Raw genomic sequence first — 25867 nt, 5'->3', positions numbered from 1 at the left:
AAGTTTTTTTTTTAATTTTGTTTTTTAAGTGTATGTGGATAAGAGTGATCATAAAACTCTTCTTTTATACTTGCAGTGCTCCTTTTCTCCTGGAATTTTCAGTGTTTACACATTTTCCTTGTGGTTTTTAATTTATGTTCCCATATAATGACTAACCAAAATGTAAAAACATATGTAAACTGAGAGTTTCCTGTTAACTATGTGACTGGTAGAACATGTAGTTAATTTTGGTTGGTAGAATTATATTGCACTAATGACATGTAGCCTAGATCCAGGAGTTTCTTAAATGTAATACTACAGTTCACAATAAATATTGAGGAGGAAAAAATCAGGCCATTTTGAAAGGTAAGTAATCAAGACAAAGGCTGATTTCCTTCAATTTTGGAAAAATTCTAATTCTTGGAGTAGAATTTTTGAGCAGACTTTATTGCAGGCCAGAGAGATGAGGATATTGGCCCAAGGTTAACAAATATGTTCTTGAAAGGGCTGGAACTCAAAGGCTAATTCCCTGTCCACTGCTCTTTCTATTACATGTCTTCTGTCATCTTTCCTAATTCTTTGCCTTTAGACAGTTTATCAAAATTTGTTCTGTAAATTCTCTTGAGGGTTACATTATGCCAAAGGCTGAGTTGCTGTCATTTTCTTCATGTTCTTTCTCTGCTTATCTTGGTTACCAAAGAAAATAAAAATAAAACAATGTTTATTTAGCATTTACTTTGGACCCATCAGTACTTGAGACTAGGTTGGATATACAAGTCATATGCAGACCCACAGTTGTCTCCAGTTGTAGCGCATTTATAAGCCAAATAGTTGTTTTCATCTCAAATATTTTTAAACAGGTAATCATTTGAAAATTACTATGAAGAAATTCCGGGCTTATTTTCAGTTTCATTCATTTTGATATTTTTAAAATCAGCAACATGAGTGGGCCAAATAGGTGAAGGGGATTAAAAATTAAAAACTTCCACTTATATAATAAATAAATCATGGGAATGTATTGTATAGCATGGTAATTAATAATACTGTATTGCTATTTGAAAGTTGCTAAAAGGTAGATCTTAAAAATTTTCATCACAAGAAAAAAAACGTGTAACTATGGGTGGTGATGGATGTTAACTAGACTTATGGTGGTCATTTTGCAACATACTCAAATGTTGATTTACTACATTGTGCACCTGAAACTAATATAATACTATATGTCAATTATATCTAAAAATAAAATCACCCACATTTAATAATGTCCTATACTTGAACTTTGGCCTATATATCCAACTGGATACTTGACATCATTTCTTGGATTCTTAATAGGCATCACAAAATTAACATGCCCAAAGCCCAAATCTTCACCAGCTTGTCCATTTCCCAATGTCCCTTACTTCAGTAAATACTACTACTATTTACCCAGTTGCTCAGGCAAAAAATCTTGGATTCATTTTTGATTCTTTTCTTTTTCTTATATCCCATATCTAAATCGTCTCTGTTGGCTCTACTTTCAAAATATATTACAAGAAGTTCCCATGTGACTTAACAGGTTAAGGATACACACGGGAGTACCCACATGACTTAATGGCATTGTCACTTCAGTGGCCTGGGTTGCTGCTGTGGCGTGAGTTCAGTCTCTGGCCCTGGAATTTCACACGTCATGGATGTGGCCAGAAAAGGAATTTCTGATGAATCTAACTCTTTTACTTCCACAACCTATTCTTCACATGTGAGTTACATTAAAACTAAAATTGGATTATTATATTCCTCTCCTCAAACACCTTCCCAGCACACTCAGAATAAAATATAAATTTCAAAGTATTTTTCTTGGCTTCTAACATCCCAGATGATCTTAAACCTTTTGTCTGTTCTCATCTCATTTCCTACTTGCTCACTTACTTCTAACCACAGTGCTCTGGCTGGATTTTGAACCTGCTCAGCAGACTGATACCTCTAGACCTTTACCCTTCCCAGTCTCTCTGCTTGGGGTGATCTTTGCCCAAATATTTGTAGTTCTCTCCCCTTTACTTTATTCTCTTATTTGTTTAAATATCTATTCTTCATAAATAATTTCCTGACCATGCTACCTGATATAATACTTTCTACCTTCCCTAGCCACTTATCCTGCTTAATTTTTTTTCCTCTTAGCATAGCTTAACATTGTAATATGTATTATACTGGTGATTGTCTGCCTCCTTAGCTCCTTAGTTGCACTTGTTTTTTGCTGTATTTCAAGTGTCCAGTACAATGCATGGCTTATAGATGATACTTAATAAGTACAGTTATTTAAGTAATTTAGGTAATTATTTGCAACTGTGAAAAAAACTAGGTATACACAAATGTCAAATGGTAGTTTTGAGTTCTACAAAGGACATTTAACTGAGTCATGGAGATCTGGAAAGTCTTCCTTGAGGAAGAGTATCTCTGAGCCTAGATTTAAAGGGGACAATAAAAATTAACTAGGTAAAGAAAGGAATAGATGTCTTCTGAGTACTGCAGGGGCATGCAAAGTATGAGAATTTGAAGCAAGAAAGTCTTGTTGCTGGAGCAGAGAAAGCAGAAGTGGGCATAGGCAGAGCAGTGTTAATACAAGGAGAGATGGGAGGTAAGTAGGAACTTGATCATGCAAGGCTTGGTTGTCTATGTTGATTGTGAACTTTTTTTTTAATAGAAAGGCTTTTTGATGTTTTAAGCAGGATGGTGTCATGTCACATATATGTTTTTAAAAAGGTGTATATAATTATAGTGAAGAATTTGAAATAGGCAAAACTGGTTGAAATAATCCAGGAGAGAGATTATCAATAATTTACCAAGGTAGGGTGATGGTGGTGGTTGGAAGCTATTCTCCTTAGGTTGGGTAGTAAAGGGATACATTATACGTAGAGAATTTTAAAAGAAGAGCCAGTTAAAAGTCACACCATTTTTTAAATTATCCCTATGTGCCAGTTTTCTAAACAATATTGGTGATTGAAATAATTTATTCAGTTAATAGAATATTGGTGATGATAAATAACAACTTGGACCAGAAATTCAGCCAAGATATTCATTAAAAAATATTTTTGAGTAACATTTATGTACCAAGTGCTGTTACAGACATGATAATACATCAGTGAACCATAAGATAAAACTTTGTGTGCCCACAAAGGGCCTATATTTTTGCAAGCAACAGATTGACATTATTAAATACATATATATATATACATTCAGGTAGTGATAAGTTTTTTGATATGCCCAAGAAGAAGTATCAGTTAAGCAGGTGGCTCTCTGGGTCAGGAGCTCAGAGGAAATAGCTGGGTGTAAGATAAAATTTTGAAAGTTATTGTTGGTAGGCAGTTCTATAATCATGGGTACACAAAGGAGCTTAGGAAGTGAGTGTGAAGTGAGAAAAGAACCAGTTTAGATCCTAGCACTGAGATGCCCCAATATTTAATATCCAAGTAGAGAAAAATCATCCTTCAAAGAAAGCAGAAGAAACAGTTATTTAGACATAAGAGCATATCAAGAAGTGATTATAGGTATTATAAAATGATTCTAAGATCAATAGCTCAAAGAAAGTTAGTCACAGCGCTGGTGCTTTAAGGATGTGCTGCTTCGTAGAAAATTTTGAATAGCATGTATTGGATATTTATGTTTTCCCATTAAAAAGATCAACAGGACTCTGGGATGGCTAGTGTAATCTCCCCAGTGCAGCAATTTTTCTGTCACTCTCTTTCTAAAACATCCTTCAGTGGCTTCTTTCTCATGAAATGCAGTAGAAAGTTCAAAGACCTGTGCTCCATGATTTGGTCTCAACTTTTCAACTGTCACCTCTGTTACTCCCTCGGATGAACCTTCTGCTCTCCTACATTGACCTTCTGCTCCTAGCCATCTCACCATTTAAATGTCCCTTCAAAAGTCTGGAAAATTCATATTTGTTTCTTTGCTTATAGCATTTTATTTCTCTAGAATGTTCTCATTTCAATCAATGTTAGGCCAATTATTGACATTTCTCTTCTAGAAAGTCTTCCCATTTTTATTCTGCGAATCATGAGAAGAATTTATCAATACTCTAGTATGATCAAGGATAGAGACTGTATATTATGTGCTAGTGTTCTAACTTACACTCTATTTGTTCAATATTAAATAGATGATTATCGAATGGCTATTATGAGCCAGGCACTGGAAAGAACCAAACAAATTACTGGTTGAACAACTGTAGTTCTTCCCTTTTAAGTGCTAGAATGAGCCTGTTTGAAGAGCAAAGAGCTCTGGTATTCAGGATGGTGTGCAAAGACAAAGATAGTACCTAAGAACCTATGGCTAATTTCATGTGTTTTTGTTTCTTACATGGCTCACATTAGTTTCCATAGTATCACTGTTTAAAAGAAAAAAGCAATCTCTTCTTTCCTTTGAAAATGATTAAACCTTATATTTAAAAGCCTCTCTGTGCAAGCTCTTGGTATGAAATATCACAACATCACATCTGATAGTTCAATTTAAGGATTAATGAAAACCTTAAGCCTTACCTGAAAGAGTTAAATTGGAATTTCAATTCTTATTTACATCCTGTGCACAAAGGAGAGAAAAAAAGGGGAAACTGTGTGTTTTAAAAAATTTGTGCATAATATTTCCCAGCAGACACACTGTTTGCAGACAGAGTAGCACAGATGTTACTTGTCTGTCACCGGGAGTGCCAGCCTATAATGAGACTCACTTGACTTGTGTGTGTGTGTGTGTGTGTGTGTGTGTGTGTATGAACGAACATGAGTATGACAAAGCTAACTCACTGAAAAACCCAATTGTAAGTGCCAGCCAATCTGCCTCATACATTCTGTGTTCTGTAGAACACTAGGAACAGAGATAGTGAGAAAATGAAACTTTAGTCTGTGAAATCCAGTTTAAAATGGTGCAAAACAAGTGGAATCTATAAATCTGTTTTCTGATTGATATATGATATAAAATAGTAAACATTCTCAAAGAATAATTTTATGTAATACACAAGAAAATTCTTAGGTAAATGGCAACTTGGAAAGTGTGTTTCTGTGTCTCTGTATATTCAGTCTTTTTGTGAATGCTCCCAAGAAAATATTCTTGAATTTAGCTCATTGCATTGTGTGGATGGTGATTGATCTTGTCAGGGGAAAGCCAACCACATTTAGCCCCTTGCAAAGCAAATAGCACGGCCAATATCTTAGTCAAGTTCTCTTTGCTGCTGCTTCAGCTGTCAAAGTCACTGGTGCAATGCAGCATTCAAGGTAATTTCCATTTACTGGTGAAAGCTGTTTTCTTCAATTTCTTGGCTTCTTTGTCTTTTTACTTGCCCCCTATCCATCTAATACCATTCCCGTGTCATTGGCACACTTAAATTTGCCTCACCTCACTGATTTCTCCCCACCTGCACGACTTGCCTAGAGCCCCAGTGCTGCTGATGCATTATCCTTCCAGGGTTTTGTTGTGTGGTGACATTCCAGAGCAGAGCGCAGTCCACGGGCATCTGCCAGTGTGTAGGAACTTTCCTCTCCGGCAATTATTCAGTTTGATTACACACGATGATAAGCTATTAAGAGGCACTCATGCACAGCCCTTTATTTACCAACAGTTGAAATCTCCCCATTCGCCTCCACTGTGTAAGAAACTAATTGTGGTGAAGTAAACAAAAGGGAAGGGCAGTCACTGGTGGTGGGAACAGTGCTGCAAGGTAATGCATTTAAAGTCTCCCAGACACAAATGATGTCAACAAACCTGTTGGATCCATTTCTCAAACTAACACCTGTAGAGCACCCAGAAAAGAAGGATATCTAGTGCTTAAGACCACATAATCTAGTTTTTAGAACCTTTGTTCCTGTTTCTAATCATTTACATGTGCATTCTCTTAGACCATCAGCAAAATGCAGATTAGGATTTTAAAGGATGCCTGCACAGAGAATTCTTTGTAACTATAACAGCTCTCCAAAATTCCATGATTCCATTTATAATATGTAGACTTCTGCTTTATTAATTAGGTTACAAGTGAATTGGCTCAATAATAATTCACAACAAATAAGCTTTGCATAAAAATTCCTATTATCATTCTCTAACTCTTTAAAAACCTGCCTAATAGAAGATTTATGTGTTGAGCACCAGTTGTTTGTGAGTCTTTTTGCATTGTTAGATCTAAATAAGAAGCTATAAAGCAGAATAGAATCTTCCACTATGAAAAGTATATCTAATAAGGCATCTTTAATTCCCTTAAATGCAACACCTTAAATAATCATGCACATCTAGTCTAGAGACCTCCATTTTGCCTCTAACATCCTTTTTTTTTTTTTTTCCTTTCCACAATCCCATTTCTCCTACCCCCAACAAGGCATTCTGGAGCCTAGAGGAAGAAAGAGGAAATTAATTTGTTTATCAGGTAGTGTTGGAAAACCTAAATGGCTTTCCTTAGAGGGTTTCCTTCCTTCTTTTTACTGCACTGAATTTAGAACCTTTCCCCCTCTACTCTTTTCTTTCCCCCAGTTCTTAATGCACTGCCTCCTCCCAGGGCAGCATCAATTAAGAGAACTGGAGATCCTGTTTTGAGTTTGTTGACTCTCAAGCACAACTGGGAGTGTGATTTCTAGCAGTATATAATGAAAACTTGCAGTTGCTGAGGATGAAAACTGTAATGCCCTATGGAGTTCACAGCAATATGACTGCATTGTGCCCATGTAAATCTATACTATACCTATTTATATATTTATAAACTATTCTCTTATGTCCATATAGGAAGTTGGTTCAATAGTATGCACAGTCCATGCATTATATATAAGAATAACTATAGAGATGATAATACTAATGTATTTTCATACACACCCACATTTACAAATAGACACTTAAGCTGGCAAGTCTATTTTCTTTTATGCATATGTTTTTCAATGATTCATCTCAGAAAGTCAGCAAGTGAGATAAATGTTTTAGATATAAATGTAACTAACTCCTAGAGGCCTAGTTAGATCTCTCAGAGAAAAAAAAATTATCTAAACACACTGACTGTATTTTCTTGGTAAGGCCATCAAATCACAACTATTTTTGAGTGGCTACAGAAAAATAAGAGACCTAATTAATATGTACAGAATGTTTGATGCCCCATGTGATATTTTTATTTTGAATTCTCTAACTCCTCAAATATAATCCCAAATTGCAAAAACATTTTTAGAAAATTATAGTTAAATTGCTATTATTTTAGAAATGCAAACATTATGAAATTAGAAAATCATTTCTGGACACCTATAAAACACTAAAACAGAAGCACTGCAAAATTTAATACTTGGAATTATTTTTGGAAATTTAAGAGATATCAAAAATAATCATTATGTTTCAAATTTCTATGATGATATAGTTGTTACCACTTATTTTTTTATTGATTCTAAACCAAGATGGAGAAAATAAACCATTGTACAAATTCCCCCTTTTTCCAATCTGCTTATAGTTTCACATATTCATAAATTCTATTCATAGAGGATGGAATTTCTGATTGCGAAATGTTTTATTTATTCATTTTTCATTAAATATGACCAAATTAATTTTAAAATGCTTAAAATTTCTCAGAATAAATAGAGCTTTAAGATGGAATTAACAAATTTATTTAATTGTTACAAGAAAGAGGTGAGATCAAGATGGAGGAGAGTAAGACATGGTACTCACCTTCTCCTATAAACTCATTAAAAAAAGAAAATCTACATGTAGAATGATTCAAACAGGACAGAATGCTGGCAGATCTTAATCCTCTAAAAGGGGCAAAAAAACACTACACATAACTGTGTGGAACAAAACAAGAAAAAAAGAGAGAAAAGAATCAGGATGGGACCAGCACTCCTGAGAGGAAGCTGAGAAAGAGGAAAGGAACCAACACCCTGGGAATCCACCTAACTGACAGGGAGATCAGTCAAGATGGAGGGACCTCAAAACCACAGAGAGGAGTTCCCGTCATGGCACAGGGGTTAACAAATCTGACTAGGAACCATGAGGTTGCAGGTTCGATCCCTGGCCTTGCTCAGTGAGTTAAGGATCCTGCATTGCCATGAGTTGTGGTGTAGGTCACAGACTCAGCTCAGATCCTGCATTGCTGTGGCTCTGGCATAGGCCGGTGGCTACAGCTCTGATTAGACCCCTAGCCTGGGAACCTCCATATGCCATGGGTGTAGCCCTAGAAAAAAGCAAAAAGATGAAAAAACAGAGGAAATCACATTAGCAGTACTGAGGAGGGCAAAGCAGAGAGAAAGCCACAAAGATCATCTGTACCACCACCTGAGACACTCAGGTGGGGGCTGGGTGCTGAGACTCAGGCTCCAGAAGTCAATTCCAGGCAAAGGACTTGGGTTGGCAGTGTGGAGACAGCCCAGGGGAATGGGCAAGCAGTGCACCAAGGACTGGGGAGTGGAGTACCAGAGCAAGGGAACATGGACCGGCAGGAGAAGCAAGGCATCGTTGTTGGGGAGGGCATGAGGAGGAGGGATGGACTGCCATATTAATATCTTTCTCTGCACACAACACAGACTCTTGGAGAGCAGAGCTATGCGTGATGAGGCACTTTTTGTGCAAGCTACGGGTGGCTGCACTTCCTGTGCAGGCTAAGGATGATGTAATGATTCCCACATGGTCTACAGGTGGGGGGGGTAACTTGACTGGTAACCTGATAACCTGTCAGTTATCTCTGACTCCAGAGGTGGATGTGGTCTGCCACTACTATGGATCTGTGAACAGGCACTGCCTGCAGCCCCAGTCAACTTCAAGGTCAGCACAGAGGAGGGCACTGCAACCAGGCACCACCCATTGTTGCTCTCACTCCCCAGGAATGCACACATCCTGCTTCCACCACAGCCAAATTCTCCAGGTGCTGCCTAAACCTGCCTGAGGCTTGGTGCCACTTGTCAGGGTCCTGCAAATAGGAGTAGCCTGTGCCACTTTCCCATTGGTCCTTGCTACTGTCAAGGGCCCAGCAACCAGGCACTGGCTACTAGCCCTGACCATTACCTCCATCTTCCTGGATGCATATGCAGTACCCTATCAAGGTGATAACAGCCTAAGTACACACTGAGGAAAGAGACAGCAAGCATCCAAACCCTCAAGCCAAAAATAAATATTAAGCACTCACAAAACACCCAAGGCACTCTTGCATATATATAGCCCTCCAAGACAATAGTAGTTGGTTTCCTTAAACTCACAGAATAAGAAAAATATAAGCAAAATGAAGAAGCTTAGGAACCATTCCCAGTTAAACAAAGGAATTCACCTGAAGAAGCAAGAAATGAAACAGACCTCTACAGTCTAATAGACACAGAGTCTAAAAATGAGATAGTGAAAATACTGAAAGAATTAAGGGTGGATATGAAGGAATTGATAACAGATATGAACAGTAATGCAGATTACTTTAGAAAGAAACTAGAAAATATAAGGAGGAGCCCAGAAAAATTACAAAATTAATTTACAGAGATGCAGACTGAGTTAAAGGAATGGAAGACCAGAATGAATAATATGGAGGATAGAATAATGGAAATCAAACAATTAGGACAGCAGACAGAAAACCAAATGAAAAAACGTGAAAGCAATATAAGAATTATATGGGAAAACATAAAGCAAAAGAGTTTACACATAATAGGGATTCCAGAAGAAGAAAAAAAAAAAAATGAAGGATCGAAAGTATATTTGAAGGAATTATGGCTGAAAACATTCCAAATATAAATGAAACAAATATCAAGATATAGGAAGCACAGCAGGACCCAAACAAATTGAACCCAAATAGAGCCACACAAAGACATGTTATAAGAAGAATGGCAATAGGTAAAGATAAAGAGAGGATTCTAAAGGCAGCAAGAGAAAAACAAAGAATTAATTATAAGGGAACTGCCATAAGGCTATCAGCTGATTTCTCCACAGAAACACTACAGGCCAGAAGAGAGTGGAAAGATATCTTCAAAGTCTAAAAGGGAAAATTTTCAGCCTGGAATACTCTACCCAGCAAGAATATAATTGAAAATAGGAGAAATAAAGAATTTCTCTAACAAGCAAAAACTTAAAGAGTATAGCAATATTAAACCCATTCTAAAAGAAATAAAGAGTAAAAGTAAGAAAGTAAGCACTTAAATTAGTCAGTACACAGAACTAAAAGAAATAATTATTGTACAAGTGACGATAAATACAAGATACAGCAAAAGGATAAACATGAAAATGTTTAAAAAGGACATCAAAGTCATAAAATGTGGGGAAGGGAAGTAAGAAAATCTAGACTCTTTTTTTCTAGAATGTGTTTTTGCCTATGTGACTATCAGGCTAAAGCAAGGAAATATAAGAAGGGGTTAAATACTTGAAAAACAGGGAAATAACAAATCAAAAACAAGCAATACATTCACAAAAACTAAAAAGCAGAGCACCCAAGCATAAAATAAAAGGAAATCATCCAATCAAAAAACAAACAAACACAAAGAAAGGAACAAAGGAGAGAGAGAGAGTCAACTAGAAAACAAGGTTTATAATGGCAATAAATACATATTTATCAAAAATTACCTTAGTGTCAATGGATTGAATGCTCCAGTCAAAAGTCATAGAGTGGCAGACTGGATTAAAAAAACAAACAAACAAATAAACAAAACAAGAGCCTACAATATTTTTCCTAAAAGAGACCCACCTTATGGCAAAGGACACAGATAAATTGAAAGTGAGGGGATGGAAAAAGATATTTCATGAAGATGGAAAAGACAGGAAAGCAGGAGTTGCCATACACATCTCAGGCAAAATAGATTTTAAAACAAAGGCCATACAGAAAGGCAAAGAAGGATGCTATTTAATGATAAAGGATCAATTCAAGATACAGATAATATACTCATCAATATATATGCCCCTAATATAGAAGCACCAAATAATACAACCAATACTAACAAACATAAAATGAGAAATTGTTGGGAATATAGTAGGAGACTTTAACATTGCACTCACATCAATGGACATATCTTCTAGAGAGAAAATCAGTAAGGAAACAGAGATCCTAAATGACACAATAGACCAGTTAGACTTAATCCACATTTTCAGGACATTACATCCAAAAAATAAAAAATCAAATTATACATTCCTGTAAGTGCACATGGGACATTCTCAAGGATTGACCATATCCTGGGGCACAAAATTTACCTCAGCAAATTTAAGAGTAAATAAATTATTTCAAGTATCTTCTCTAACCACAGTGGCATGAAACTAGATATCAACCACAGAAAAAGAAATGAGAAATAACTGATTACATGGAGACTAAACAACATGCTTCCAAAAAAAAAAAAAAAAATGTGGGTCAATGAGGAAATCAAAAGGGAAATTAGCAAAATACTTTGAGACAAATGATAATGAAAACAAAACCATTCAAAATCTATGGAATGCCACAAAAACAGTGATTAAAGGGAAGTTCATCATGATACAGGCCTTCCTAAAAATAGAAGAAAAATCTCAAATCAACTGAACCCACCATTTAAAAGAATTAGAAAAAGAAGTACAAACAAAACAAAACCTATAGTCAGCAGAAGAAAGGAAATCATAAAGATCAGAGGAAATCAATAAAACAGAGATTCAACAGAAAAAATCAATAAAACCATGAGCTGTTTCTTTGAAAGGGTAAACAAAATTGACAAACCTCTGACCAGACTCACCAAGAAGAGAAGAGAAAGAACTCAAATAAACAAAATAAGAAATAATAAAGGAGAAATCTCAACATATACTGCATAAGTACAAAAAATGTAAAAGAATAAATACTATGAACAATTATATGCCCACGAATTTGACATCCTAGAAGAAATGGACAACTTTCTAGAGACATACAGCTCACCAAAACCTAATCAAAAACCGAACCGAACTGAACAGACTGATTGCTAGAAACAAAGCTGAATATGTAATAAAAAACACTCCCTACAAACAAAAATCTGGGACCAGATGGCTTCACAGGTGATTTCTACCAAATGTATAAAGAAGAAGTTGCACCCATCTTTCTTAAATTTTTCCAAAATGTTGAGGAAGAAATAATCTAAGACAGTCTATGAAATTACTATGACCCTAATACCAAAACCAGACAAAGATACTACCAAAAAAGAAAATTATAGCCCAGCATTGATGATGAATATAGACACAAAAATTCTCAGCAAAAATTTAGCCACCTAAATAAATAAAGCTTCAATCATGACTACCACACTTATTTTAAAATGTATCTTATAAGGAGACCTGCATTTTCCTATGCAGTTTTTTTTTTTCTAATAATGTTCTTCCTCTTTCAAACCTACTCATTCTTCAAGAAGATCCAGCTCTTAATGGCCTATTTGTAGAACGATTTTCTGTCTATGCAAATTAGTACTCATCCTCTCAAGTGCTTCCACAGACTGTTGTCCCCAGTTCCTGTAGACCCCTGACTTTGTTATTTGGGAATCATTTCTGTATTTGCTTGTGTTCCTAACTCTACTATATGTTTTGTGAGGACAGGGATTATGTATTTTTAGCCAGAGAGCCTCAAAGAATATCTGATATATGACAGAATGTTCCAGGAAGACCTAGGCAAAGTGCTAGAGAAGTTTTTTATGTAAAAATGTACATATCATGAAGAATTCACTGCTGTACTTTCTTCTCATTGCTTTCAAGCTCTTGTTTTGTTTTGTTTGGAGGTTATTGGAGTTTTCAGGGGGAGGGGCTGGAATAAATTGCCAGCATCTGGAATAAATTGCTAGACTTTGTCTTATTTATGTCTTCTCAGAGTCCCTAATACAGGCATTCTCTGTAGTGAGCAGTCAGTGAAAATTGTAATGAGTCATTCATCTTTAAAACAGGTCATGATTTCAACTGAAAATAACTTGGGTTTATCAATTATAAGTATTATAATAAAGCTACTCTTTAAAAGTTAATTCAATGATGTTAGAAAAATAATTAAATATTATTAAAAGTGCAATTGCTATAGATGAGCCACCATTAAACAAAGCAGATTGATATGCTAACAAAGGTATTATCTCTCTATTATCTTTAAGGCATTCACTTATTCATATGTTGATTATTTTCTCATTCATTCAATAATCAGTTATTTATAGGTTACCTATTGTGTATATACAATGCTAACTTTCATGCATTTTCCAGTACAGTGTTTAAGACAAATGTTAGAGTTAATAACAAAAATCATGATAAAAATACAACTAAAAAAAGTGCCAGTTGCTACTAGAGAAAGTATAAGGGAAGCCTAATCTTGTAAAGTTTTTTTGGGGGAGAGGCATCTGGAGAGTAGAGTGGATCAAGGAAAAAAAATCATTGAGAAAATGTCAGTTAAGCAGAGTCCAGAAGCAGAAGGAAAAATTGGCAGTCAAAGGATTGAATGGAGAGAAGAGGGAATTGGGGAGCCTTTGAGGTAGTAGAGACAATGATGAAGTAGTGTTCTAATGCGTGAACGTGCATTTTACATGAGGTAAGAACAAGATTACTGGAGTGTAATGAAGGAGGAGTCAGGAGACATAAATTGAGAAGTAAATAGAAATCAGGGGAAAATAAATGATATTCATGACATTGTCAGTTTTCCTTTTAAATTAACATTTACCTTTTTAGTATTCTGAAAATATTTTAGGCAAATATCAAAAATTTTCTTATTTTCAACCCTAAAATCTTTAAATTTTGTAATTTTTCCTTTATATGAATTACCAATAACTTATTTTTAAGGGATTTGGAATTGGGAAATCTAGAATCTGGTTATTGTGGTTTGTGACTAATATAGCAGAAATGGAAGAGGAGTGTGGGTGTGATGAAAGTTTAAGGAGGTAGAACCAGGCCTAAGTAGTGGCTACTCCCAGTGCACAGTTTCCCAGACCAAAAAAAACACGTTTTATATTTGCTGTTACCGGAAAAAAAAAAAAAAAAAAAAAGACTTAACATGGCTCAATATGTACTCTGGGCAAGTGGTGATGAGAAATGGACTCTATCAGAAGGGATGTATAGTAGAACTAACAAAATAGGAGCTTTATTTCTAAACTCCAGTCCTTAGCTTCTCTATGTAAATCACATGGGTGAAAAGCAATTGTCTTTTACTTTAGAGAAATGTGCAGCATATGTGCAACAACAGTCTAAAGCAAGATATATCACCATGACAACCATAATTCCAATCTTAACCCAGAAAATGGACATTTTGTGATGTACAGAATTTTATTGAGGTAATAGTCTTATGCAATTTTCAGGGATATGGTAGCAGAGACAAGGTGGGAGTAAAAAGTTATTATATGCTGTTGATCATACTATTATATAGGTTAGTAGGCAGCATTTCTATACAGCTCATTTCCTCTCTTATCCTGCCATTATTCAGAAATGGCTATCTCTCTGAGAAGCATGGCTATGGCATTGTGAAGAAGAATTTGGCTACTGACAAATATTTCATGATTTTGACTTTCTGTATTATTCTGATTGATTATAGGTGGCTTTTTACAGATTGCTAGGCACTATCGTGTATTTTCCTTTTCAATATTATTCTTGGAACACTTCAGGTAATAAATAAATACCCAGTTTTCATCTGTTCATGTTCATGTATGTGGTGTAGGAATCTTAACATACCTAGAAACTTGTTTTGACATATCCACATGCCATATTAATGAATTTTCTCTGTTTGGAGTTATTATAGAGATGATCAATATAGGATTAATATTTGTTAATGATAAGTTACTAGGAATCTTATGAGAAAAGAAAGAATTAAGAGCTACATTGCTAATTACACAGCCTTCTAATTTTTTTCTGCATTTTTTGTCAAGTTCAAAGAAAAAATTTGTGAAAAAGGACTTTTTTGCTTTTAATTGATGAATCTCATGTATTATGAGAATCATAACTAGGAAAACAGTATTATTTTAAACTTGTATTATGTAATATAAAATATCAAATCTTTTTTAATAGGAGAGCTTTGATTTTAAAAATATGACATTTTATATATTCACAAAAACTAACAATTCATTATTTAAAACTGAAAATTCTATTTAAACATGTGAAATAGTGAGTAGGGATATTAACCACTTTTTTCATATATGCATAGACAAAATATCTTCAATATCAATGATTTAATCTCCCAACAAGTCTGTTGTGGTGACAAAGGAAGGTTGATATGAGTGAGCATATTCTAAGTGAATGATGAGGAAAAGAATTCACTTTCAAATATTTTTCATGATTAGAAGGCCCCCCTTTTATTTACATTCAATTTGTACTTGACTCCTCATTAACATATGCCCTTATTCATCTTTTCATTAGTAGGGATTCATAGCAATGTAGAAGGAGACAGACAGACATTGTAAGCCTCCTTGCACAATAGGGTGGAGGACAAAGTTGTCTTGTTTGTATAACTTTGGCCTTTTGATATTACTGGGGAGAAATAGAGTACCCTCACAGAGAGCAACCCTGATTATAGACATGGGGATGATGAATGAGCAATTCATCCAAAGCTTCCTTTGGATAGGCAAACAGTCTTAGACCTGTGTGTGAACTACTCTCCAGGCAGCTGGGGAATAGGTCAAGTCAATGTCATTCTGTCCCTGAAAGTACTTTCTGTTCTAGGCATAGGGTCTTTTCAAGGCAGCAAAAAGTAGCACACAAATGACTCAGCGTCATGCACAGGTGCTGGCTGGATTTAGCCCTCGGACCAGGGATTATAGCCTATTCAGATCATCAGTGAGATATTACAGAATTCCAGGCAGGATGAAAAACAAAGCAAGCATTCTCCTTTTTTTTTTTCAGTCAGTTTTCTGTGATCCTTTTTAAGTATAAATTCTTTGTTTTCCTAAAGTTTATAGTCAAATACTGCCTAACATCCTGATTTATTAACTTTTCATTTCTCTTTGTATTATTACTAAAACTATCTTTTTTCATCTTTACTCATTTCATCTATAAAAATGAGAATAAGATCATCTAATTCACAATGATAGTTACTGGATTAGAGAGATAACACATGGAAAAATATTGCAAAATCTTTGGGGCATAAGAAGTCAGTCCTCTTCCAAACACATAAATCAGAGATTTAGCTCTCCTGAGCATTTTGTTCTCATTCTTCAGCTGTTTCTGGGAGATGAGCTATTAAAGATAAGAATGTAAAATCTTAACTAATATCTCTATATGAAAAAGTAGAGCTACATTAGGGAGTTTGAAACTAAGGATTTTGTGGTCTGCTCTGGCAGTTTCCTGGTTCTATATATATGCCCCCGCCCATCCCCAGATTGGTAAAGAATGTATGTCTTCATAATGATACAACAGAAATTGGAGAAGTTAGAGATAAAATGAAATCTCCAATTCTTTATCATTTGGTAACTTACCTGTGGAAGTCTCTATCCCTGTGGAGTTTAACTAGATTGTCCTGATTCTCTTTATTAAAGAGAATCAATAATTGGAAGTTGAAATAGTATTTCCAAATTCTGTCATGGGGATGCATAATCATTTAAAAGTGTAACAAAGTGCCTTTCCATGTGTAAACTCAATTTGTTTTAGAAATTGGTAGGAGAGTTCCCATTGTGGCTCAGTGGGTTAAGAACCCAGTGTAGTCTCTGTGAGGATGTGGGTTTCATCCCTGACCTTGCTCAATAGATTAAGGATCCAGTATTGTCACAAGCAAGCTGTGGCATAGGTCACAGTTGCAGCTCAGCACATTGTTGCTGTGGCTGTGTTGTAGGCCTGCATCTGCAGTTCTGATTTGACACCTGGCTATATGCCTCAGGTGCAGCCATAACAAAACAAAACACTAGGAAAAATAAATATTAAATAAAAATTATGATTTGATATAAGTTGGAGTATATTTGATATCTTAAAGGCTTTTTTTGCATAAAGACATTTTTAAGACAGTATAACCTGTGAAACATGAGAGTGAGTGTGGTCAAAAGTTTCTTGCTCAAAAATTATCCTGTAGAAATATAACCAGACATGTGATTTTAAGGGAACGGTAATCCTTTGGCTACTATTTTTTTTTATAGCAGTCTTTTTATTTTATTATTTTATTTTATTTATAATCAATTGTTATTTCCCCAATACATTTTTTTTTCTATTGTACAACATGGTGACCCAGTTACACATACATGTATACATTCTTTTTGTGGCTACTAATATTATATAAGCTTAATGCTTGCTAAATTTCCATTATATCAGGAAACCCAGAATTTTTTTTTTTTCTCTTAATAGTTGTTAGGGATCTTATAGCACTAAATTCATCTAAAAATGAATTTTGAAATTTCAAATTGAAATTTCATCTGCAAATATCTTATTGGAGTAAAGAATGTGAAAACATAATTTTGGTCATAATCTCGGGTTCTAGTTTAAAAACATCTAAATAGGAGTTAATAATGTACATGGTAATCAAAGTATCACAAATTTATATAGTATGGGGTTGTAGAAACAAACGTTGTAACCACCGCCTAATGATTACCCAAATGTACTTATAAGTCAAATTCTGTTTTTTTTCTAATTTCATAGTGATCCTCAACACTTTTGCTACAATTAGTTTTTAAGTTACAGCTAAGGCTGACTATGGTCATGAAACTAAAAATCTTGGAGAAAGTATACTGGTACTTTATCAAGCATTGTATTAAAACAAATCGTATTAATAATTTCCAAGAATATGTCATTATTTTATTTCCTCCTTAATAATATTCTCAGTCTGGGAGTTCCCACTGTGGCTCAGCAGAAACAAATCAAATTGGAATCCATGAAGATGTGGGTTCCATCCCTGGCCTTGCTCAATGGGTCAAGGATCTGACATTGCCATGAGCTGTGGTGTAAGTCACAGATGCAGCTTGGATTCCATGTTGCTGTGGCTGTGGCACAGACTGGCAGCTGTAGCTCTGATCTGACCCTTAACCCAGGAATGTCCATATGCCATGAGTATATAATCTAAAATGCAATATATATATGTGTGTGTGTGTATACACACACACACACACACACACACACATTTTTTTCTGAGTACCTGTTTTGGAGTGATAATGTTAGAATGTACACTCTAAGATCTACTTTGGATGGTTTAGGGTGGAAGCTGATTGAAATTTAACTGCTTTGAATTCTCATAACATACAAAGGCAAAGAAAGGGATAATCATGAAAAGAAAACATTCTGAAAATAAAGTCCTACTTAGTAACCTCTTACAGTATCTTCCTAAAATTTCACTTGTCAAGGTCAAGGAATAACTAGCCAATGAAATGAATACAACATTAGCTATATGTCTCACTAATATATAGTTTGCTAAGTAAGTTATTTATTATTCATTCAACAAACATTCACTGAGCATTATAAGATACACAGTATCATTGCTAAATGTTGAGACATTTAAAGTAACATAGTTTTACAGAGCAGGAATAACCTCAAAACTTGGGTAAAAATGTACACCAACTTTCAATAATTCAAATCAAAATAAAAATATTTGGTAATGACACAGGAGTTCAGAGAGAGGGGAAAGCAATTTGTGAAGGAAAGCCAATTAAAGATGTGTCATATAAGCAAGAGTTGAGAAGGATGGTCATGATTTGTATAGATAGAGGAAGAAGATAAAAAGAATTCTGAAATAAAAGATAACATACACACAAGTCTGAGATCAAGAAAATGCGTGTTGTATTTTAAAAGAGAATCAGAAAACTATAATGGTCTCAATGGATTATTTCTAGTAGTGTGAAAAGAGGTTAGAGTTTTGAACGCCAAGCTGAGAATTTAGAATTTATACAGTGAGCACTAAGAAATTATAAGAAGTTTTAAATGAAATTCTACCCTGCTGATGTTAGTGAAAACTTTACAATGTTTCTCAAAATTTTCATAACCTTTGACCCAAAATTGCTACTACAATGAATTTATCCTGAGGAGCAGAAATTGGAGGTGATTTTTAAAATGAGTATTCTATAATACTATTAATTATATTTAGAAACTGAATTTTGCTTAAATGTTCAACTAACAGAGATACAGTTAAATGAATTAGGATATCTCTTAGAACATGAAGTGCTCATTAAACCCTATATTTTAAAATAATATCTATGATACAAAGACGTAATGCTGTTTAATAAATTAGGTTGAAATCAGACAATAGAGGTACAGAAAAATACACAAAAAATATTAATGCTGTTTATCAAGGAATGAGGAATATTCTGAGTGATTATTTTCTTTTGTCCTTTTCTGGGCAAACTTTGTACAAGGACTATCAGTCATTCTGTAGTATATGATACTTTTAAAAAATTAATAATCATAAAATAATTTGTGACCAGTTATTGATATAAAGACTTCCATATTTTAGGAAAACCAAAGTGTGAGTGAATAGAGATAAGATATAGGGAGGGAGGAGGTATTTTTAGCTGTATATACTTGAGAAAATGATTGGAATGGAAAGAGTAGATAGGTGAAAGAAACATGATCCAGGTTTTATATTTGGTTGGATATAAAGTATAAAGGAGAAATACTGTCTTCATGTCAAGCCTAAATATTGATTGAAATGAAAATCAGGGAGTTCCCAGTGTGGCTCAGTGGTTAACAAATCCGACTAGGAACGATGATGTTGTGGGTTTGATCCCCGGCCTCACTCAGTGGGTTAAGGATCCAGTGTTGCGTGAGCTGTGGTGTAGGTCGCAGACATGGCTCAGATCCCGCGTTGCTGTGGCTGTGGTGTAGGCCAGCAGCTACAGCTCTGATTGGACCCCTCGCCTGGGAACCTCCATATGCTGCAGGAGCAGCCCTAGAAAAGACAAAAAGACAAAAAAAAAAGAAAAAAAAAGAATATCAGTACTTTCAATGATAAAATCAATGATGATTTTTGTATTGCATTATTAGATTTTATGACTATGATAGGTATCCCAACTATGAAGATGTGAAGAAGCAGCAGCTAAACTAGGCATTTAAGGATCAAGCAGTATTTTAAGCTGTTAGAGATGATTAGTTAGAAAATGAAAAGAAAGCAGAAAGTGCAGAGGCCTAAACCTGAGCTTTGGAGAATAATTAAAAAACAGAAAGGGAGGGGGATAAAATAGCAAATAAGGTACAGAAAACTGGTCCATGAGAGGAGGTAGGAGAAAGAAGTAATCCACAATGTCATTTGAAAACAAAAAAGAAAGGAGTGTTTCAATGTGACAGTTTTTAGTGTCCTCAAATAGTGTCATGTTCTGAAAAAAGGTGTTGCCAAATAAAATCACCAAAATAGAATATTAATAAAGAGATAGCCACAGAGGAAATTCATGTGCATCCTTACATTCTTAGTAACTTTAGACTTCAAGTTGGACTAGAACCTGTTACTTAAAAACTTGGTACAGCATGGAGAAGCTGTGAATATTCGAAAATTGTCTTTCACTACCTACCTATAGTCCGTGTGCACAGTGGTATCCATGGATGAACTTTTTTGTTTTCTCCACCAGGTTTATTTCAAGCAGATAACTTAGATATAATCAAGTATTTCACAAAGTAAAATTATTTTGGGAAATAATGAAATATACACAGTTAAGAATTTTCTTTAAAAAAGGACTTAATGCAACTCTTACTATTTTTGTATGCATTGTGGATTTCTGAAGAGGGGCTTTGGAACAAAATTATTTACAAAATTAATTGAGCATGGAACTCATTTTTCATGGAGCACCTCCTAGATTAGTTTTCTGTGGAGTGATAGTGGGAAATGTTGACAGATTATTACAGTCAGGATTTGGCCCCACCCACCTCCAAAGATACTCTGTTCTACTTTAGTTTTGATCCCTTTAAGCTCAGAAAAATAGATACTACTTTATTGTGCATTTATGGGGTATCCTTCTCATCTTTCTTCACAGTCTATTTGGAACTATTTAGCAAAATATTCTTATAACTGCAGCCGATATCAGACTGAACAGATGCTGATTTTTAAAAATAAAGCACAACTTTTGCTCTTTAAGTGTATTTGGTATTTCAGTGCTTTCCTTGAAGAGGAGCTATCATTTATCTATAGTAAATATTTTAGCAATAATTTGAGAAAGATTAATTTCAGGACTAAATTATTAACCTCATATTCAATATTCCTTTTCCAAGTATCCCACAAGAATAAGCTGTTTTTCAGGAACACACTTGAATTGGATAAACTTTCTCCTCTCTCTCTACTTACTGATTTTTTTCCCTAAGCATAATTTCATCACAAATACTTCTAGAATTTCTAGGCTGAAAACACCCATAGTATTTTGCACCTACTGCTATCAGAATATTTACCACTCTGCATTGTAGTTGTCTTTCTTTTCACTGAATGTGTTTTGAACCATTAAATGCATAATGCCTAGGTCATTGCTTAATAATTATTGAATAAATGACTGAATTAATGAATGAGTCTTTTATGCTTTTTGAATACTGAAACATACAAAGTAGCTAAAAGAGGTTGTAGAAAGATGAAATGATTCAGAAATACAATATGTTTTTTAGGGTTTTTTTTTTACTTCTTGAACCCTTTCCTCTGGGATTTTCTCTAATAATTATTTCAGAATTCAAAGATTTTTACTTAAAGGTTTAATTTACAAATATGAAACAAGAAATTTCTCGCAATATTTCATCTCCTTTCATCCTTATTTTTCCTAATTACTTTCTTTTTCTTCATCCTTTATGATGAACAGATGGGCTGTTCCAAAGTTTTTGCATATCTACATGCTGAACATTCTTACAGACTAAGCAACAATTAAATGAAATCCAACAGTTGTTTTACTGCTCTCCCATCAACTGGAGCAATAAAATGATTCTACAGGAGCATTCCTGCCACTAGAAATTGTGATAGTGTCATTTTGCATTTTCTTTTACTTTCACATATGATAATAGATAATTTCTTCTCATTTCTCTCTCTCCTCTTGTTCTCTTCTGCATATGCCAGTGATTTCAAACTCTTTCAGCTGCAGAAACTTTCTTTAAAGATATCTTGTGTATATTTCTAGTTACAGAAAGGTAGAACTCCTCTCTTTGACGACTGGGGAAATTGAGTAGAGGGTGAACTCCTCCACCCTCTTGTTTGAAGTCTCTGCAGTGGCCTCTGTGATGAATCCATGGGACACTATTCCTAAACCACTGGGTTGACATTTTAGCCTTTCCCCAAAGAATTCAGGACTTTATGGTTGATACTTTAATTGAACCTCTTCTATAGCAAGCCTTGCTGGGCCCCACAGTTCTGGCTTAATTCTTCAATACTAATCATCAGGTAATACAATGTTTAGAATGATTCTATAAACCCAAAACACAGAATCATATTTTTGCTTGTTTGCTTGTTTTATGGAGGGTCAATAAGCTGTGTTTTAGTCTGAATATAAAAATGTATTTTAAAAAAAAGAAATAACAGAGGCCTAGATGATTCAGAGCATAAGTACAAATGAGACATAAAAAAATAAACCTCTAGTGTAGTAATATGAAACTTTTCCAGGACAATAACAACTAAAAATTGTCACCCTCTGACAGCTGTTTAATACTTGATAGAAAATGTGGTAGGACTCCATCTAGTTCACATTATGCAGGTGTCCACATTAAAAAAAAATCATAATTGGCACTAATTGAGACCATTCTTGGCAGCTTCAGCAAAAAGGCCAGACACTGAGTAGGCAGGAAAGTCCACCTGGCCTCTCAGCCCCAGACTTTCCGACAGGTCACTGTTGAATTGCATTAACAAAGTTAAGTTATTCTTGCTCTTCTAATTCTGTAGAAAGATAAAGTTAATTTGCTATTACTAGCAAAATAAGCAATTCTAGCACATTTATTACTATACATTTATTACATATATTGCAGGTTTCAGGCTCAGGGTTGTCTTTGATAATAAAAACGGATGCATATATTATGTATCCTGTTTGTCCCCTATGAGAAGGCAATGTAGCCTATCACTGGCACAAGTTCGGCACAATTAACATCCACACACTTGACAGGAGAGTTAATTCTTATTAAGTGTGTGATGGACCCCTATCTACTCATGACCATGAAATTTGTTTTTAGGACTTGCTGCAAATACCTTTTATTATGTCCTTTGTATTTCAATGTAACATTTGCCCCCAGATAACTGTGATTTTTATCTTGTTTGCACCTATAAATAAAGTTAGCGATTAAATTTACAATCTTGGAATTCCCATCCTGAAAAGTACTTTTATAGTTGCCACAATGATAAAATTATAAGCAAGGAAGATTTGTCTCTGGTGGGTAAGAGGGTGTGAGTGTATCTATGTAGGCCAATCAATGTGAAAAGGTTCTTGGGGTTGGTTTTCTGTAAGTGTACTTACAAATTATTCAGTCTTTCAGACCCACATTCAGTTTTGCATTCAGATGCAGGCCTGGGTTGAGAATGGGAGGAAAATAAAGCTCTGAAGTGGGATACCTAATCATATGAAAGTTTGCAATTTTGTTAGGAATAATAGAGAAGCAATATTGAGAGAGCTGTGGGGTTAATGAACACGGATGTGGCTTTCATGTGCAAATTTCTTTTGATTAGATGAAACAACAATTCCCAGAGTTGGGACTGGTGTCCACACACCCAGGCCTGCATCTGCATGTAAATGGCTTCATTAGAGGCCAGATCTGTGGGCACTGATGAACTGTACAAGGCACTCAAAGAGTCTCCGCTTCATGGGCTGCTTTCTTGCTGTGTCTGTTTCCTGTTCAGAAAATAAGTGGTATATTTCTCATTTCTGCCAAGCTGATAAAAAAAAGGGGGGGGGGAACCGCTTGAGAACACAAAGGGGTGAGGGTAGCTATTAACATGTTTGTCCTCTTTTTCTTATTCTTACAGACTGCAGATTGGAAACATATCCTTTTATATTTCCAAGTAAAATTAAACTTCCTCAAATATACCTGTCAATTATCAAGGTTAGTATTTTTGTAGTTTGTCATTTTATTCAGTGATTACAGGAGAATAGCTCTTTTGTTAGACAAGGGTATCTCTGAATATATAAAGAGCCTGCTTATCTTCTCATTCTACCTGGTCTGAATTAGACTTATAAAACTCCCTGTGTTTTTACTGTATCATTCAAGATTCATTGCTAAGGAGAAGTCTCTTTTGTGAGAGAGAAGGATGCAAGATGTTCTCAATATTTGATTAATGAAATCCTGAAGCATCATTAGTTTGGAATATTTCTAGGGAATTTTCATCAATAATCAGTTAATTTATTAATTGAACTAATTTGTCCTCATTTATAATCCATTTATTTTAGATAGAGTTCATAAGTACCTGGTTTTGGGCAATGCTAAGTTTGTGGGCTCTGAAGTATTAAGGACTGATATTATATAATAGAAAGTGTTGCCATGTCATTTCTATTAAAAATTTTAGAGGATCAATTTTAATAACTTTATTGATGTTTAATTTGCAACTGTAAAATGAACATAGTTTAAGTGCATTGAAGAATTTTGCTAAATCTGTACACAGTTATCAAAATATAGAATATCCTATAACCCCAACAGATTTCCTTGTCCCCTTTCCTACTCAGCTTTCCCCCACCCCCCAGGCTTTGATGACCATTGATCTTCTTTTGATCTATATATTAGGTTTGTCTTTCCTGCAGTTTTAAATAAATGATATAACATGTATTTTGCATCTGACTTTTTTCCTCAGCATAATGTTTTAAATATTCATTCACATCACTGCATGTGTTTGTGTTTTTTATTGCTGAGTTATAGTCTCATGGATAAACCACAATTTATTTATTACTTTACCTGTTAATGTTCTTTGGAGCTGTTTCCAATTTCTACCTGCAATGAATACAGCTGCCATAAACATTTGTGTACAGATCTTTGATTGGACTTTTATTTCTTTAGAACAAATACCTGAAAGTGTAACTGCTGGTTCATATGGTAAGGTTATGCTAAAATTTATTAGAAACTTCTGAACTGTTTGCTTATGCAGCTGTACCATTTTTCACTCTCACTAATAATGTGAGTTCTATTGTTCCCTATCCCAACCAATATTTGATATTGACAGTCCTTTTAATTTTAGCTCTTCTAATGGTTGTGAAGTGGTATTTCAATGTCATTTAACTTTGCATATTCCTGGGGACTAATGATGTTGAATATCTTTTCCTGTGTACATTGGCCATTAGAATATTTTCTTTCATGGAGTTTTGTTTCTATTTTGAATATTTTGGCCTACTTTAAATGTTTTTGTTTTCTTCTTATTGACATGACTTCATTAAAAAATTCTAGATACATGATAATTTTTAGAAATGCATGAAACTGACAGCACTAACGGCCTGAACCTAGCCCGAACACTGATTGGGTCTTGAACCCAGGTGCCGGGACTCGAACCCAGCCTAACCCCAGATTGGAACTTGAACCCATGATTTTAAATTAGAATCACTCACCGTGTGTCTGGATTCACTGAGGTTTGGGTTCTTCATGTCTCCACGCAGAAGGAATTCAGTGAAAGACAAAGTGATAGGCAAGAAATAGATTTATTAAGATAGGATGCTAGTGAGAGATGCAAGCAGACAGGCACAGAATCTCTGTCCTGAGGATCCATCTGGTGGGCTGCAGTTTTATCCTCCAAGGGGAGTGGGGGTTGAAAAAGCCCTCCTCTTCCTTTCTGGGAGCAGCAGCTCCTCCTTGGTATCCAGTAAGGTGTGTATTCAGATCAGCAGAAGGGCGGTCCTCAAACTCTTACCCTTGGTTCTGAATCTGAATGCAGGCCTCATCCCATCCCCCACCCAACGACCTGAGGCAATTCTCACACTTCCTTTAGTCAAGCAAGCCTGTCTTGTTCTGATGGCTTTTTTGGGCAATTTATTAACTTACAGGGATCTCCCAATGTCCTGTAAGTTTCCCTCGTTACCTGTGGTCTTTTATCGGGACTTCTAAAACTACCTGTGCCTACTCCATCCCTATCATGCATATCGTAAATATTTTTCCTAGTTAGTTTTATGCCTTTTAATTTTTGTGATCATGTCTTTCAAAGATAATTTTGTTTAATTTTACAGAGCTAAATTTAGTCTTTATGTTATTCCTT

General features: G+C 35.0%; 1 protein-coding gene across 11 annotated transcripts in view; it reads left to right on the top strand.

Moving 5' to 3' along the window:
* The window catches only part of LOC106504458 (uncharacterized), a 1793907-nt gene that overhangs the window by 431117 nt on the left and 1336923 nt on the right, over positions 1-25867 (top strand). For all 11 annotated transcript variants that reach the window (XR_014810743.1, XR_014810742.1, XR_014810741.1 and 8 more), the window contains one exon: positions 23663-23739. The gene's annotated coding sequence lies outside the window, so the exon portion shown is untranslated. The remainder of the gene's footprint in view (positions 1-23662; positions 23740-25867) is intronic.

This window comes from Sus scrofa, chromosome 7 (genome assembly GCF_054392235.1).
Source record: "Sus scrofa isolate SSC_HxYL_T2T_F1_AM1 chromosome 7, Sscrofa_HxYL_maternal_Yorkshire_Landrace_v2.0, whole genome shotgun sequence".
In the NCBI taxonomy this organism is placed as follows: Eukaryota; Metazoa; Chordata; class Mammalia; order Artiodactyla; family Suidae; genus Sus; species Sus scrofa.
The sequence above is the reverse complement of the archived record's forward strand: the minus strand, read 5'-3'. Positions and strand labels throughout refer to the sequence as shown.